We start from the raw sequence: 18,379 nt of genomic DNA, 5'->3' as shown, positions 1-18,379 counted from the left end.
TTTATTATTTTTCCTATTACATTTTTAAAACGTTTAGAAATGATTTTTGAAATTATTTTATAAATCACATTGCAGCAGGAAATTGGTCTGAAATCTTGTACTTTCTCAGGTACCGCAGTTTTGGGGATCAAGGTTAGGACCATTGTATTCCATTGCTTTAACATCTTCCTGTTTTTGAAAAACTCTAGAACACCATCAGTAACATTTTTAGCCACAACCGACCAATTATCTTTGAAGAACTGTGCATTAAACCCATCAGGACCCGGGCTTTTATTCCCAACAATACTAAATAGAGCTTCTTTAACCTCAACCTTCGTGACCACTCTAATCAACTCGCGACTATCTTCTGCAGAGATTTTCCTATCAATAATTTGATACAAGGTATTTTGGTGACTTTGATGCTGCTTTTTTGTACCCATAAGCTGCTTATAGAAATCGATAGCCAGATCTTGGACACCCTTTTGACCCTGAACATATTCACCATCATCATTCATCTGCTTTTACACATTGTTTCTCATGTTTCTAGCCTTGTATTTTCTGTAGAAGAAAGCTGTGTTTTTGTCACCCAACGAAAGCCAGCTTTGTCTTGATTTCTGTCTAACAAAATTCTCTTCAAGCAGACTCAGCTTCCTGAAGTTTTCAAGCGCATATCTTTCTGTTTCATTAAGTTGTTCATCATTATCATCCCTTAATACCTTTTTCTGAACCTCTTCCAGTTCTTCTCTAGCAGCCAGAACTCTATTGGAGATAATGCTGAACTTCTTCTTGTCAAAGCTTTGGAGACGATTCTTTAGGAGATTAAGCTTCTCAGAAACCCTGTACATGTTGGAACCTCTGACATCTGTTGACCATACGCTTTTGAGAATACCCTTGAATTTATCATTATCCATCCAGAAATTGAAAATTTTAAAGGGCCTTTTGAACCTTTCTTCCTTTTCCCAGAACAATTTAATCGGGCAGTGATCAAATATACCCGGATTCAAAACATGAAGTTGACTTCTCGGAAATTGGTTAATCTAGTTCTCATTTACCAGACATCTGTCAATTCTACTTTTTCTAATTTGCTCATTCCCTCTCGTAGAAGACCAAGTGAAGAAGTTTCCAGAATTGGTAGGCTCGATACAACCCATATTTCTGATGCAGTCATTAAAGTCAATCATATCCTAAGTTATTTCATATTCTGGGCTACGATCAGATTCGTTTCTTGTTACGTTGTAATCACCGAGAACAGCCCAAGATTTATCAACACCGATCCAGTTTCTAAGATAATTCCAGATGAGTCTTCTGTCAGTGATTGAGTTGCTACCATAGACAATAGCAAGATTAAACACGATTCTTGTGATTCTGTCTTTGACCTCCACCAGGATTGCTTGATCATTCGAAAAGAGAGTCATCACCTCAACAACTTTGTTATCCCAAATAACCCAGATTCTGCCTGTTTTGTCATTTGAGTTGTGAATGATTTCCCAGCTACTATCAATACACAGTTTGCTAACCTTCTCAACATTCCGACTTTTGACTTTTGTCTCAAGAATACCCATAATAGTGATCTTCTGATTCTCAATGATCCTCCTGATTTCTTTACATTTTAGAGGATCATTGAGTCCCCTTATGTTCCATGTCACTATATTCAAGAATGAATATAAGTGTTGGGTTCTTGACTTTCTAGACTGTCCTGGACCTCTTCATCAGAGAAATCATAAGCATCACTTGCCTCACTATCCTCAATGGCTACAGTTTGATTACATGGAATACTATTGTCATTGAGTGAGGGTTTTCTCATGTAGATTTCATCTTCTCCCGTGATAGATTTAGTGGCTTCTGGATCCAGGATCTTTCTGCTTTGTCTTCGATTTTCATCTTGTTCTGCTTTAGTAGATCTTTTCTGACTTTGAACCTCTTCACTACTGGATTCATGTTTGTTATTGGTTTTAATTCGCACTAATTCAGAACTAAGTCTCACTACCTTATTCAAGACCAAATTGTCTTCTTCTACACTTGATCTTTTGATTTCACAAAACCCAAGATTTCCTAGTCCATTCTCAAGAGCTTCTTTATTACTTATTCCAAGATTCTCCTGTTCATCATCTCGAAAGGTGGCTCTGAGCCCAAGGATTAGGTCATTTCGAATTTTGATGACATTGTTTTTTCAGTTCCTGCTTGCATTTCTAGAACTATGAAGAGTAGACTCACGACCTATTAGAATGCATTAAGATCCAATTTTGCTTGTTTCATATGAGCCAAGTATTCCTAGTCCCATAGATCTTTGAATTCCAGAAACTTTGGAACCAGGACATATAGTTACATCAAGACCAGTTAGTTCTTTGATCAGTATTGGGATCGGTGGAGTTAGGACCAACAATAGTATCATCCACAATAATAGGACTTGTGCTAGTATCAGGACCAATATAGCCGGGATTAGCAATGGTTGCACATTTTTCATCAGGACCTGTAGTAGTAAGTCCGGTAGCTTGAGTAGTTTCATGATCAACAAGTCCAAGACCAGGCTTAATATGGTCAATATGGCTAGGAACAGTAGCTTTATGAGAAGCTCTAAGACCGGTGTGTCTATGTCCAGCTTTATCAGGACCGATACCCTGACCAGGACTGATATTTTGAACAGGACCTATTCTTGAGAAAACAGAATCCCTAAGACTGGTGCCCTGAACATGACCAATATGATCAACGTTAGTAGGGCCAACTTGTACCCTTACCCACTTCATTCTTTTTCCTATCTTCTTCCTTACCCTTATCTATTCTTGCTTTTGGTTGCCCATCTTATCATCCTCAGTGCGTTCATTGCTGTTAAGTTCAGACCTGTTCACATTTCTCTCAACCTGAGCCTGGTAAGAGTCATTGATATCGCTTACTTGAGTGTTGTTATTGACCTTCGATTTTAGATTATTATTGACTGGACATTTATTCGTAGCGTGTGTGAAAGTGTTACACCATATACATCGATTTAGTTTCCATTAGTATTGTACTCCAATGTCAAATAAATTTCCTAGTCTATCTTTAAGTTCAAGCTTGATTGGAAGAGAGCTACTTAGATGGATTTTGATACTAACTCTGGCCACAGATGCACGCTCGTAGCCTTTCATTGTTGGGTCAAACATAAGTGGTTTGCCTATAATGATTGAAATATAGGCCAGGCCCATCGGGTTACACATGTGTGGTGGAACATTCTTGAGATTCACCCAGATTTGTTCAAGTTCAGGCGGTCTATGATTAGTATTAAGTTCATCGCTCCACTTGTACAACTTGAATCTTTTCCCCTAATAAAAGTATATTCGCTCTCTATGATCGAATTTATTTCGCTTCCATTCCTGAAGGATAGAAAGTAGAATCCGTGATCATTGATTGTGATCCTCTCTAGACTAGAGGATTCTCACTGACTCATCAACGTTCTTTTTATCTCAGCAAATGGTGCCTTCATGTTGCCCATAAAATGACCAACTATGACAAACTCCCATGCCTTGACACATTTTTCTTCAATTTCTGGTGGGAGCTCAAACCGGTTCGGATGATCAAGTGTAATTATTACCTTTGGGAATAAGGTGTCTATCTGGAATTTTCCCTTTTTTGGATCGCTCATGACATTTCCATTCCACACCTTTCCTTCTTGCTAGGTTTTGTTTGGGTTGCTCATTATTGTGTACACCTTTGTTTAATTACATTTCGAAATTTCCTTCATGGCGTCAACCGTCCACTTGATCACTTCATCATATTGGTCTTTGTTGAAGAGATTCCAATTCTTTAGATAGTGACTGTTGAACTGAGCATTCAACTGATCATTTCTTTCTTGGGGCATCGTAATCTCTTTTTTATTAATTTGGAAAAATAGCTTCTTCATCTGGTTTCTCAGTCCTGCCAAATTTGCTATTTCGTTTTTCCTCAGTGACCACGTTGGACCAGCAGTAGGATCCTTGTTATCAGCCTGAGTATTTTCTTTGCCAGGAATTGCAGCAGTAGGAGGAGCTGAGGAGATGACTGTTTCAGGGATGCTATCTTTCCTGACTTGTTTGTTCTTTTCGGCCCATCTAACCCTTATATTTCCCACAAAACAGTTGCCTTCAATTGTTCCGATCTTCTTTATAATATCCCCTTTAGTGCTCTTAACTTGTGTATCAGTTTTCCTCTTTTGAATGCTATCAATTGGCATTTCAGGAGCCAGATTAACGAGTGGAGAAAACGCACCCAGGTTCAATATCTCAAGGTTAGCCTCGGGTGTCACAATTTCCTTGGGATTTACTTCAGCATTCTTCTTAGAACTTGAGTTATTTGCCTTCATGTTTTTCTTTTCTTTGATTTTCGATCCATTCTTACCCTTCTTAGCTGTTTTAGAATTATTCGATCTGGTTTCTTGATCGATCTTTTCAATTTCAGCACTTGCTTTTTGAAGAATTATGTCTCTTTGCTTTTGGTTTGATCTTTGTTGCCGATATCTTCTTCATGGACTTATGATATTCGAGGTCACATATTATTGTTTCATCATAGTCAGTGCTATCGTCTGATTCCAAATCAACATCTATGCTTTGGTTCTTTTGATTCGACCGGTGGCTCATAACTTTGTTAGTAGATTTATTATCTTGGCGATTAGGACTGGTAGAAGGTGGATATGTGATGTCAGGACCGGCATTTAAAGAGATAGGACCGGCATTAAAAGAGCTAGGACTGACATTAGAAGAGCTAAGAATGGCATTAGAAGAGCTAGGACTAGCATTTGAAGAGCTATGATCGACATTTGAAGAGCTAGGACCGGCATTTTAAGAGCTAGGACCGGCATTTGAAGAGATATGACCAATGCCATGAGTAGTTTTACTGTGTCCAGGACCAGCGTGTTCAGGATCAATGACTTGAATATTCATGTTATCCACCCTTGTTAGACCCAACTTTTTGCAACCAAATTATCTTTTTTAGACCCAGCCAAGCGAAAACCGTTGGCTAAACCCATATTAGACCGGCCAAGCGAAAACCGTTGGCTAACCCCTCATCAGACCCGGCCAAGCGAAAACTGTTGGCTAATTCTTCCAGTTTCATACATTCTTCACCTCTTATACCCTGACTTATATTCTGACCCAACTTATTTGTAGCTTTCATGAGATCCATACCCAGACCTAGATTTTCAAATAGATTGTCATTCATGATGTCATCAATCAACGAATCAATATAATTTCCAGCCAAGCTTTTACCATTGGCTATACCAATCAAGTTCAGTTCATCATCCTTTAGATCTGTATTATTATGCTTTTCTAATTTAGCTGAATTTATTTCCATGAATAGCTCTAACTCAGATCCAATTTCTTCAGTGTTTCCAGATTCTGTTAGAATATGTCCTTTAACAGTTTCAGTTAGATATGCAAGTTGTTTAGAAGATTCTACAATTTTAGCCTCAGTTTCAGAATCCTGGGTGCATTTAGTGTCTTCTGTCCAACCTTTTTCAAGCCTAGTACATAGTCTGGATATCTGATTTTCCATTTGATCCTTAGCAGGACAGGTAGACTTAGCATTCTGATTATTAATGGAACTCGAGACTTTTAGATTTGCAAGATTTCCCATTGCCGAACAAGACTCTGAAATTATATCCTTCTTTTGACCTAATGGACTCTGAGCAGCTGATATCTCCAACCCTGTAGAGGCAATTTCAAAATGACCTATTTTGCCCAGTTTAGCATCCTCTCTAGCAGGTTAGTGATATGATGAGATAATTGTTGATAATTTTGTGATGGTTGGGGTACAAAAGTGAGGTCACTAGATTAATAAATATGAGATTTCTATTAGGTAATAAAGGATATTATTGGTTGACCGAGAAATTAGGGTAAGAGGTCGAAGAAGAAGAGGATTATGAGTTGATGAGAAAAAAATACATGAGTGTCTTCTTATCAAATTTGTTATCTTTTATTTATTTATTGATGAATAACGTAAACAACGATAAATAAGAGGAGAAAGACGAACACTAGGTTGTCTAACCATTGAAATTAGTCTTTAATGTTCATACTATAGATGTTGACGACGAAAAAGATGATGACAATGATGATGACGACGATGACCATACATAGATGAATATTAATTTATACTTGTAACAAAAAAAGACAATATGCTAATTAACCTAATTAATGAATATTAATTTATACTTGTAACACAAAAAGACAATATGCTAATTAACCTAATTGATGAATATTAATTTATACTTGCAACACAAAAAAGACAATACGCTAATTAACCTAATTGTATTCAAAAGAATTTGGAGAGTGTAATCTTGCTAATTAACCTAATTGATGAATATTAATTTTTTCTTTCTCTCTCCACATTTTCATTGTGTACTTTTTGGGTTTTTCAAATGACAGTACAAGATCTTTTAACTTTTTTCCTTTAGAATGTTGTTTAATATGATTTCTAAAATATTTCTATTTTCTTTTAGCTTATTCTCATATATATTGATAATAATATTATTGATGTTTAAGATTTTTTTTAGATTTATGTAAAATAAACATTATTTATTAAAAATATATATTATTTGAGTTTCTAGTTAGTTGAATTAATATAATATTTTAATTATTTTAAATTTATAAAAAAATATATATTTTTTAATTCATAAAATAAGTGATTTGATGTTAAAATTATAATAATATAATAGAAAAAATTAAAAAATTAAATAAAATCTAAAATAAAAAATCAAACGAGTATTAATTGAGAGTTGTACGTAGTTAAGGAGGGTAACGGGTACCTTACTCGTCGAGTAGTGAATCCATTCCCGAACCCGATTTTCATTTAACTAGTCAACCCCGACCCTGAACTCGAAAATATCTCAATCTGTATCCCTTCCCCGATTCGTCGGGTATCCGATCCCCAACGAGTACCCGATCACCGATGTGTACCCCATTACCCGATTAAATATTTATAAGATTTTAGATATTGGAAAATAAAAAATATAACTCTAAAACTAATGATATAAAAATGGAGAAACATTACTTACTCATATTTATGTTGTTGTAGTGATTGAAAAATATATAACATTATTGTTTTAATGAAAGAAGAAACAAGAGAAAATAATGTTGAAAAATTAGAGAGAAAGATGTTTAAGATGAAGAATAAGGAGAGAGAATTAAAGATGAAAAAAAGGAGAGGGAAATAACATTTTGTTATTAAAAAAAATGTGAAGATGAATCATGAGATTTTAAATATTTTGGTTGACGTGAAATATGGATAACTATATTTAATAATATATTTATTAAAATGATTAAGAATTTGAAAAGTCACATCATTAAAATATATAAATATATATATAATATATATATTAATATTAATATTAATAAAATCGGCTATCGAATTTGAGTTTGACATACTCTACTACAAAAAAAACTACTGATATGCATCAAGTGCTCGACAACCATCTTTGCATTAAAAATTGACTTCAGCGATTGTAAGGTATGATATCGATTTTGAAGATATACCGAAAAAAGATACGGTACAGTATCGATACCGAAATTATTGATACGGTAAATGTATGAAATTTTTAAAATTTTGATTATCAAGATATATCAAAATACCAAAATAATATTTATATATATATATATATATATATTATATATATTTTAATACTTATAAGGAAATAATTAAATAGATTTGATATTAATTTAATTATAAAAAATTATTTTTTGAACAATATCATAATATAATTATACGGAAATTTATTCAATGAAATCTCTACCTTATCGATGAGATTGAAAAAAGATTGAGCCAAACTTTCAATCTCTTCGAGTGATGAAAAGGAAGTGAAATTTGGTATTTAATTCTTTCAATTATTGTCAAAAATATTTTTACAAACTCATCATTAACGGTTATTAGCGAATGGAATGAAATGAAAGAAGCAACACTACTCAAAGTCAAGGGAAATAGATTTGCAACAAGCATGTTCAAGTGCTACTTTGAAGTAGTGGTGTATAACATTTGGCAAGATTAGAATGCAAGAGTATATGGCAGAACCCGTATGAGCGTTGAAGAGTTATGGAAAGATATTGTATTGGATTACAGCACCCTCGCAGGACGTGGAGAAGAATTCCAAGCACGGAGCAGAACTTGAATATCTATAGGAACTGAAATTTACCGTTTTTTAAACTCACTAAAATTTAAAGCATTGTAATCATATAATTCATCTACATTTTTAGCTTTTTAGTTTTTATTCAGAATGTTACGACTTCAAAATCATTCTAGAAATGTCTAGATTGTTCTCTTAAACTCGTGATTTTTTCCCATTTATGAGAATTTTTAATGAAATGACGCTAAGTCGTTTCCCGCCCCCCCCCCCCCAAAAAAAATAATGTTCTTGTATTTTGCTACTTTTTTAGAGATCTTGAATTCTTACGCATAACCTACATTAGAGATGAAACACCTACACTAAAAACAATGGTTACGAGTTTGAGCATTTTGACTTTTCCACGAGCTTTTCTAATAAGTTTCTGGGCACTCCGTGAGTTCAAGAGAGTTCAATCAGATAGTTCGAATTTCAAGAGTTACTTTTGCTCCTTTTAAGATAGTGAAGGAAACGATTGACATTTCCTTATTCTTACTTGTTTTCTAAATCACTATTTCACTCTTCATATTCTTTTCTTTATCCATTATTTACTAGAGGGATCAAAATATTTACATTGGTCTCAAAGTGATCATATTAATCGTGTGAAAACATTTGATTATTTTCATTGCCCCTAGTTTTGATGTTGGGTTTTGACGTTTGACTTGGTCAATGTTAATTTTTGGGAAAAGAAATATGTATCCACAAAGGAGTTAAGTACATAGCCCATAAACACACTTTACTATTTAACCAGGCATAGAACTTGCCGTTTGACGTGTTAGATCCCAGTACCTCTCAAGGAGGCTGGGGATATCCACCTCTTATTATCGCTAGGCTAGAAGAGAGGATAATGTTAACTTTTTATCAAATCTAAAAGATAATCATTTTAATCATTATTTTTATTTTAATTAAAATGTTCTTAGTGTTGAAATAGGAGTTTATGTTTTTATTTCTTATGATTGGAACCAAACCCATTACAAGTTGCCTCTATATTCTCATAAAAGTGAAATTAGTCCCAACGTAGTTCCAATTACAAAAGAGTTGAAATTAAAATTGTCCTTGATGTGGTTCCCCTATTGCTAACATATGGTTTTTATTTTTTGGACACAATTGTGACTAACCCTTGATAAGACCGCCTATGTATTCTCATAAAAATAGAAATTAGGTTCAACGTAGTTTTAAATATAATATACATGATTTGTTTTTCGTTTTTGGTTTAATTGTGGACCGAACCTTGTGAGAGGCTACCTTCGTACTCTCACAATAGGATAAAATTAACCCTACCGTGAAATGACTTCCTCCTTTGGCCTTCTATTTCTTTCTTCTGATGTCGTTGAAAACTAACAAATACCTTGATTGTTTGTTGTCTGCACTCGTCTCAAGTCTTTAGCATTGTCACAAAAAATATTAATAATGACTATCAGTTTTTCATCTTCAACAATCAAACTCGACGGATCACTCATGTCTATAAAATCTTCATATACCTCAATTAGACTCATTATAAGCTTCACTCTATTGTGCTTCCTCCTGTTATGTCACTTCATCTATCACGATATTTTCACATCAATCATGAGTCTACAGTATTGTAGTGTCCGATCTTATCCTCTCTTACATCAATGCTCAGCAGTGTCTGATAAGCTTATTAAATAATTTATAATATATTTAAATAAGAAATATTATCAAAGATAATTGGATAATTATATATTACATATGAAATGTAAATATAAATATATATTATATATTAAATATGAAATATGAAATATGTACACATTAATGTAAAAACAATATTATTATCAATGATAAACGGATTTAAAGATGAACTATATTCCATTCTATTACAATTACAACGTTAATTTATAGTTTTACATGATAACTTATTTTTATTTAAGCCTTTAATTCAGAATAATTGATAGTTACAAAGTTCATCTTCATTAGAGAGTAGTTTCCATCAATGTGTGGACATTCTTCCTCTTCAATTGAAGACGTTTTCAAGTTCAGGTATACATTCTTTATTTTCACTAAAGATGTTGTCCACCACATATGGAGACTCTCCATCTTTATTGAAGATGTTTTTCTATACAGGTGGACATTCTTCATCTTCATTGAAGATGTTTTCCACCATAGAGAATCCTTCAAAAGACTATATCTGAAACACACATACCATGAGCGAGCAGGAAAGGTTTTGGATTGGGAGAAGAAATATTTTCGTAGGAGAGAGTGGAGATACATATTTATTAAATAGAAGCGAGTTAAGCGCCACTACTATATAGGAGTAAAACAAGCGCTAAAGAGTGAAGATTGCTTGACTTCTACTTACAATGCTTCTAACATGAGTGAAACAAGCACTACCTAATGATGCTTCCTTCCCTTCTATTTACACCTATGTAAAATCATTTATACCTTCATGTAAAAGCATGCATGCCTGTATGTAAAAACATTTATACTTTCATGTAAACCCAATTTCATATACAAATAAATTTGATAATAAATTATTAAAGCCTAGTAACATGAGTGAAACAAGTCGTTACCTAGTAAAGTCTGTTTCTGAAATTGGGTCTTCTGGTATCTCTTCCTTTAGTCCGATATCAAACATTTCTGAAAATATTTCTTAAGTAGTGGTGGTCTTGTGTAGAGAAAATGATAAAAAAGGGTTTCTCATTTGAGTTTTTCTATATTTTCGTTACATTTCTTATTTGTTTTGAAGATATCCCTTTATATCTTATTTCTTAATCAGGATTCAAAGACACAAATTGTTCCATATACATATATTGAATCGACGACAAAAATGGAAGATAAAAATATGAGGTAACTCATTTAAAGTTAGATAATGTACATATTTGCTTGCTTTTTGTTTTAATATTGTAGTTGACCGATTCTTCTATTTACTCTATACAAATATTATTTGTAGAGTTGAACCAAAGAAAATAAACCCAGAGCATCAAACAAGCATTCGACACCCTTGGACATATTCGCAACAATAGCTAATGAAGAATATGATGAGAAATCTCTAAAAAAAAGAAAGGTTTTTGAAGCTTCTAAAGCTCCAAAATTTAGGACCTAAACCTCTCCAATGGGCCTTCACAACCTCAATAAACATTTACCCAAAGAACGAAAGGATATAGTGAGTGAAATAGGATTTGGTTCCCTTCTTTCATAGAATTGGCTTCTTAATACTTTGTAGTTCAGTTTCCTTCTTCGTATGATCTTACTCCTCGGAAGACAGTTTAATGATTACTTCATTTACTTTTTCAGATTGAGAAGGAGAAGAAGGAACAGTATCAACAACGGACGCTTCCTTAGACATTACTAGTTCTTTCTCAATAACTGACATGATAACTTCAACTAGACACTTCATTGATAATCGCCCGATTTTCCTCGATGACTGTTATGAAGGCTTCGACCGCGGATGCCTCGTTGGAACGCACAGGTTCCTCACCATTATCAGTAGTGACCCTCTCATTAGTACGAAGGATATGGAAAGTGTCATCTTTGAACGGATGGATTTCATCACTTTGAAGTATCGACTCATCCTTATCGTAGTGATTTAAATCAGCCTTGGGTGCGTGATCACGGAGGACATCAAACTTGAAGGACTCCATTCCATTGTAACATTGAAGAGCGGTTAAGCAACATTCCTCCATAAATTCTTTTAAATGGTTGAGCACCTGCCCATCCATCTTAGACGTATCTTAATAGGGAACCAAGTTCTCTCTACAAGCATTATAGAAAATAAAGAGAGCTTGACCTCTCACATTAGCTACCACGAGTTCTCCTCGTTGGAGAGCTTCATGAATGTCCCACGTTTTGGTAAGAGAGAATATATTTTTCTCCAAGGTCAATCAAAGTCTTCCACTTCTTGGAAAATGCCACATTTGGAAATGCCTCTTTAAACGGAGTGAAGAGTCTAATGTTTTTCCAATTATAAAAGCGATCAATTTTGGAAGAGACATTAGGTTCAATCTTATCCATTTATAGCTTAATAGAGTCACAAGCTTCACGGATCATTTCCTAATTAATCTCGGGCACTTCTTTAGCGATTCCGTTTCATTTTCCTACAACTTCGACAAGTTTAGGGTTCAGAATAGGATTTCTGATTTCAATTCCTCTATGTTTTTTCATTAGGGCGAATGGAGAAACAAATTGAGGGACAGAATCAACTGGCAGAACTGCTACGGTCCCAGCATTTACAAAATCATTTTTGCCAATAGTATTAGCAGCCATAGGGGCAAGGCCTCTTGTCGAATTGACGGAATGGGAACTTAGGCTACTTGTTCATCTTCAACGAGGAATCCTCAACATCAAGATGAATATATGGTTGGGCATTGGGTTGGACGTCCGACTGGACAAAAACAACTTCCGGATGACCAGCTACAGAATCATCAAGCTGATCATCAGACATATTAACTCCCAACTGATCGGTTGGGACAACAATTGACCGACTGGCTTGCTCTTAAGTGTCCAATTGACCGGTTGGAGTAGCATCTAACCGAACCTACTTTTCATTTTCTAATTGACCTTCAACAACTTCAACTTTGGACCTAACTTTCCCTTCACTTTCCATCCGAACATTCACAGGTTCAGAGACAAGACCGGTTGGCGCCTCAAATACATCTTCTAGAGTACTTTCTAGAGGAAAATGTAGGACATAGAACATAGGAACAGGAGAAATAACACTTATCTCCGGTCTCGCCTTCTTTTGAGATGAAGAAACATTAGCATTTTCTTAAGGTGTTACCTTTCTCTTGAAATTGGAACTCAATTCTGATTCCATTGCTGAGGAATTGACATGTTTTGAGGAGGTCTACCACTTGACTGATGTCTGGAGATTGTACATGATGATTCCTTGTTCTTCTTTGCTCTAATTATGTAGCTGGAAATCGTGGTGGTTGATAGAATTCTGGGAGAGTTAAGAGGTGTACCTAGACCGGTAGTCACTTTCAGATGCTCCAATATCCAGCTAAGTTAGACTAACTAACCCAAGATGGTTTTGTTAACTGGTGTGCTAGGTGTTCAGAAATAGATAGTGTTTAAGGCCTAGTTTATGACTTGATTTGTGTAGAGGTGCTATTCAAATCAAATCTTCTAGTGGAATCCTTCTCAAGTCGAGAAGAAGGGGTGACGTAGGAGAGTTTTCTTCGAACATCCATAAACAAACTTTGTGTCTTGTGTTCTTTGTACTCTGAATCTTCCAACCCTTTATCTACCGCTTGAAGTCTAAACAAACAATTTTTCTCATAACTCCGTTCAAGAGTTTGTGAAGACTTGTGATGAATAGAAACATATATTATCTTCTAAAAAAGATAATATCGAAGTGAAGTAAGTGTGGTTAACAAAGCTTGATCAACCCCCTGTCGTTGTTGACTCCTTTCTTAACATAACTACTTTGACCGCAAATGCAACTGCTAATGTTACCGCGGTGCAAGCAGAGACTATCAAAGATATATCAAAGACTTCGGGTGAAGCATCGATGATGAGGAATTAGTTGACAAGGATGAAGACCACTCTGTTCAAGAACAACTCCGACCTACACAATGAGACAATGTCTTCAATGAACTTTTTAGGCCTTCAGCTGCTTGAAATATCAAATTCCCTCAATGCTCAGGAAGCTGAGTGACTCGAAGTTGCTGACGCATTCGCTAAATGCTTCAAAGATGAAGAAGATGCCCCCTTGAAGCTGTTAAAGTTGTCGACCTTACTGCTGATAATGTTAAAAAGGGGGAAGGTATAATTCGAACGGGAACTTGCGCTTGGGGCACTCGTTCCAGAAGGAATCCAGATCAAGGAGGACAAGTAGGTGGCCGAGGAGGAGGTCGTGATGCAGACCGTGGAGGTGGTCGAGGAAAGAAAAGTAGATTGCAAAGTCTTTTCTTAGGCGAAATCAATAAAGACGGTTTAAATGAAGGTTGAAGGTTCAAGAACTAAAAGGGGATATTAAACCTTGTATATCTTATGTTTTTCATATTTATACAATGTTTTTATTCAATTCCTATTGCCTAGTTTTAACTTAGTTTTAACATCATCAAAAATGGAGAAATTGTTAGATTGAGTTAAATAAAGAAAAAGTAAAATTAATTAATTAAGTAAAATAAACTTAGGTGAATAAGTTTCAATCAACACCGCATAGTTTTAATGATGTGTTTATGAACAAAATTAAGTTTTGTAAATTGTCTATGTGCAGGTTCGTCTAATGAAGCGCGAGCAAACGTCTCACTTCATTAGACGCCCTGGTCTGAAGAAGCGGGGATATAAAGACGATGGTGATGAGGGAATATAACTGCCTAAGCAAGATGAAGCTACACGATGTATTCGAAGATCTTAAGGCATATGAGTTTGAGATGAGATCTAGGATTGAATATGAAGTTTCAGCTTCAACATCTACAAAAGCCTTAGTCACATCGATGGAACCGGTTGCTCCCGCACCGATCAAAACCGCTGAACAGTTCACCGAGGATGCCATGGCAATGCTTGCACAGAAATTTGGCCGATTCATGAAAAGAAGCCAACCGACAAACAATAACTACGATGATAAATCTAATGTTAGATGTTGTAATTGCAATTGTTTGGGACATTTCAGGTGGGAATGCAGAAAACCAAGACGAGATGACCGGAAACCGGATGATCAGAATCACCGAAACAACTATCCACAAACCGGTGAAGGAAAAGAAGTTCAGAAAGCACTGATAGCCGATGATGGAGGAAGCTTATGGGCTCCCAGTGACAGTGATGATGAACTCACATGTCTCATGGAAAATGAGGAACATGTATTTGACTCTCCCTGTGAAGAATTTACTAAAGATGAGTTATTTAATGCATTGAATGACATGGTAGCAGAGTATAAGAACCTATTAACCTTAATACCAACCCAACTCAACTTTAGAACCGACCCCATAACACCAACCTTGACCGAACCAAAAACCATCCAACCTCATAAAATCCTAGAAACTGAGATAGCACCTGAACTATCCTCTGAGACCGAACAACTCAAAGAGTCAGTTCAAGAATTGACCGAAGAGGTAGATGCCCGAACCCGGTATCGAATAGCCGCATGGAAAAGATCTAGTGAAATGGTGAATCAGTTGTCCAAATATAAAAGACATCCCAAATGCAAATTTGGTCTTGGATACAAAGACAACAAATCCGCCAAACGGAACCATTCGGACAAAATGAAGCTCACAAAAGATAATCTTCCCTTTGTAAGATTTGTCAAGAGCTCTTCAACCGATGATGAGGAACAAAGTGATTCAAAACCGGAAGACAAAATAACCTATGTAAGTCCAACTGACTCCGAATAATGGCTTCATCTTGAGAAAAGGAAAGCCAACCGGCCCAAAGGTAAGCAAGCCGATCCACGACCACATAGGATAAACCAAAGGTCACCTCCAAATAAGGCACTCTTAGGAAAACAGAAAGACATCAAACAAAAGTACAAGAAAACTAGTTAGAACTATAACCGGGAAAGTTGTCCGACTTATTAAAGTCTGGATACCTAAGGGACTAATCAATTGTGGACCCAAGTAAATGTGGGTACCAAATAGTTGTAAATATGTATATTTTGCAGGATATGAAGAAACGGCTAGGAAACTCTGAGTGGTATCTGGACAGCGGTTGCTCCAGACACATGACTGGTAACAACAACCTTCTAACCGACATCAGAATAGAATCCAATGCAATGATTGTCTTCGGTGACAACTCAAAAGGTAGAACTGTGGGCAAGTGTAAGATTTTCCATGGTAATTTAACAATTGATAATGTACTCTTAGTTGAAAATTTACATTTTAACCTACTAAGCATTAGTCAATGTGTGATGCTGGATACACAGTAGAATTTGATAAACATGCATGCTTAGTCAAAAACTCTCAGGGTAACATACTACTAACCGAAAATAGGTTAAGAAATATATACATGGTAGACTGGAAAAATGAAGTAGAACATCCTGTTTGCATGGTAGCTAAAACCGATCAAACCTGGCTGTGGCATAAAAGACTAAACCATCTGAACCTCAAGACCTTAAACTATATTCACGGTAAAGAGCTGGTTGAAGGAATTCCGGATATAGTATTCAACAAGGATAAGGTTTGTTCAGCATGTCAAATGGGTAAACAAACTAAATCAACCTTTAAGAGTAAAGGACACATTCAGTCTAACTGATGCTTAGATCTTCTTCACATGGATTTATTTAGACCAATTAGGGTCATCAGCCTAGGTGGTATGCTTTATACTATGGTAGTTGTTGATGATTATTCTAGGTATATGTGGGTAATATTTTTAGCATCCAAACGTGAAACCACATCAAATTTAATTACATTGCTTAAACGTTTGCAAAATGAAAAATCAACACGCATCAATAGCATTAGGAGTGATAGATGAACCGAATTTACAAATAGCACCTTGAATGCATTTCTTGATGAATCCGGTATTAGACACGAGTTGTCTAGTGCTAGGACTCCTCAACAGAACGACCTGACCGAGAGAAGAAACCGAACTCTCAAGGAAGACGCAAGGTCCATGATAGCCGATTCGTGTGTTGCTCAAAAATTCTGGGCTGAGGCTATCAATACTACATGTTACACACAAAACCGGTCCTTGATTAATAAGTTTCACAACAAAACACCGTATGAAGTATACTTTGATAGGATCCCTAACATTAGGTATCTTAAAATTTTCGGTTGTAAATGTTACATTCATATAAATGGAAAAAATTACTTATCTGCTTTTGATGCAAAATCCGATATTGGGATCATGCTAGGTTATTCAGTAGTTAGTAAAGCATATAGAGTGTATAACACTAGAAAATTAACCGTGGAGGAATCTCTTCATGTCATATTCGATGAATCGGTTGAAAGTAACATTGCATCATCCTTTGATCTACACAACAGATTAGAAAATAACAATATCCATTCTGATAGTGAAGACGAGGTTCCGGTTTTCAGACGGTTTGTCCATGACCAAATGGGTGATGATGAAACCCAGTCGGATCAAGCTACCACACAGCAGGAAGCTGACACCTCGGTTCAAACTGAGGAAATCGGTCGGTCTGACATCATTGTTCAGTTTACCGATATGTATAGCCTTGATCAAATAAATGGTGATTTGGTAGACACTCATGAACCGAATCTCAAAAGGAACACAAACCATCCTCCTGAGCTTATTATAGGTGACCCTTCAAAACCTGTCCAAACTCGGCAACAAATACTGGAGGAATACCTTAATTTCGCGTTCATATCCCAGATTGAGCCGAAAAGGGTGGATGAAGCATTGTCAGATCCAGATTAGATCTTGGGAATGCAAGAAGAGTTAAACCAGTTTGAGAGTAACAAAGTCTGGTACCTAGTCCCTAGACCGAAAGATCAACCAGTCATAGGAACAAGATGGGTATTCAGAAATAAACTCAATGAAGACGGTTTGGTTACAAGGAACAAAGCTAGATTAGTGGCACAAGGATACAAACAGGAAGAAGGTATTGATTTTGAAGAATCATTTGCTCTTGTAGCTAGGATTGAATCCATTAGGATTTTTCTAGCCTTCGCTGCATTAAAAAATTTTAAAGTTTTCCAAATGGATGTTAAAAGTGCATTTTTAAATGGTGACCTACGTGATGAAGTATACGTTGAGCAACCACCCGGTTTTAAAAATGTTGACCTACCTAATCATGTATACCGCCTAAATAAAGCATTATACGGTTTAAAGCAAGCTCCTAGAGCTTGGTATGATACACTAACCGCATTTCTGTTAAAACATGATTTCACCATAGGTTCAGTGGATAAAACCCTATTTAAATTTGAGAAAAAGGGGCATATCCTACTTGTTCAAATATATGTGGATGATATCATTTTCGGATCAACCGATCCTAATCTGTGTGATAAATTCTTAACCTTGATGACTAACAAATTTGAGATGAGTATGATGGGAGAATTAAGCTTCTTCCTAGGCCTTCAGGTTAAACAGCTCGAAGGAGGAACATTCATCAGTCAGCCCAAATACACGAAGGAACTTCTGAAGAAATTTGGGATGGATACATGCTCCACCGTAGCCACTCCAATGAGCTCATCAATTAAGCTGGACAAAGATGATGACGGTAAGGAGTAGACCTGACGGCCTATCACGGAATCATCGGTTCACTTCTATACCTGACAGTAAGTAGACCGGATATACTATTTGTAGTTAGAGTGTGTAGAAGATTCCAAGCTAATCCCAAACAGTCTCACAATACAGTTGCTAAGCGAATCTTGAAATACCTAAAGGGAACCCCTGAAGTCGGTTTGTGGTATCCAAAGGACTCATCTTTCAACCTCACAAGTTACTCGGATG

The sequence above is a fragment of the Impatiens glandulifera genome, chromosome 5, assembly GCF_907164915.1.
Source record: "Impatiens glandulifera chromosome 5, dImpGla2.1, whole genome shotgun sequence".
Classification (NCBI taxonomy): domain Eukaryota; kingdom Viridiplantae; phylum Streptophyta; class Magnoliopsida; order Ericales; family Balsaminaceae; genus Impatiens; species Impatiens glandulifera.
This window is presented reverse-complemented; position numbering follows the sequence as displayed.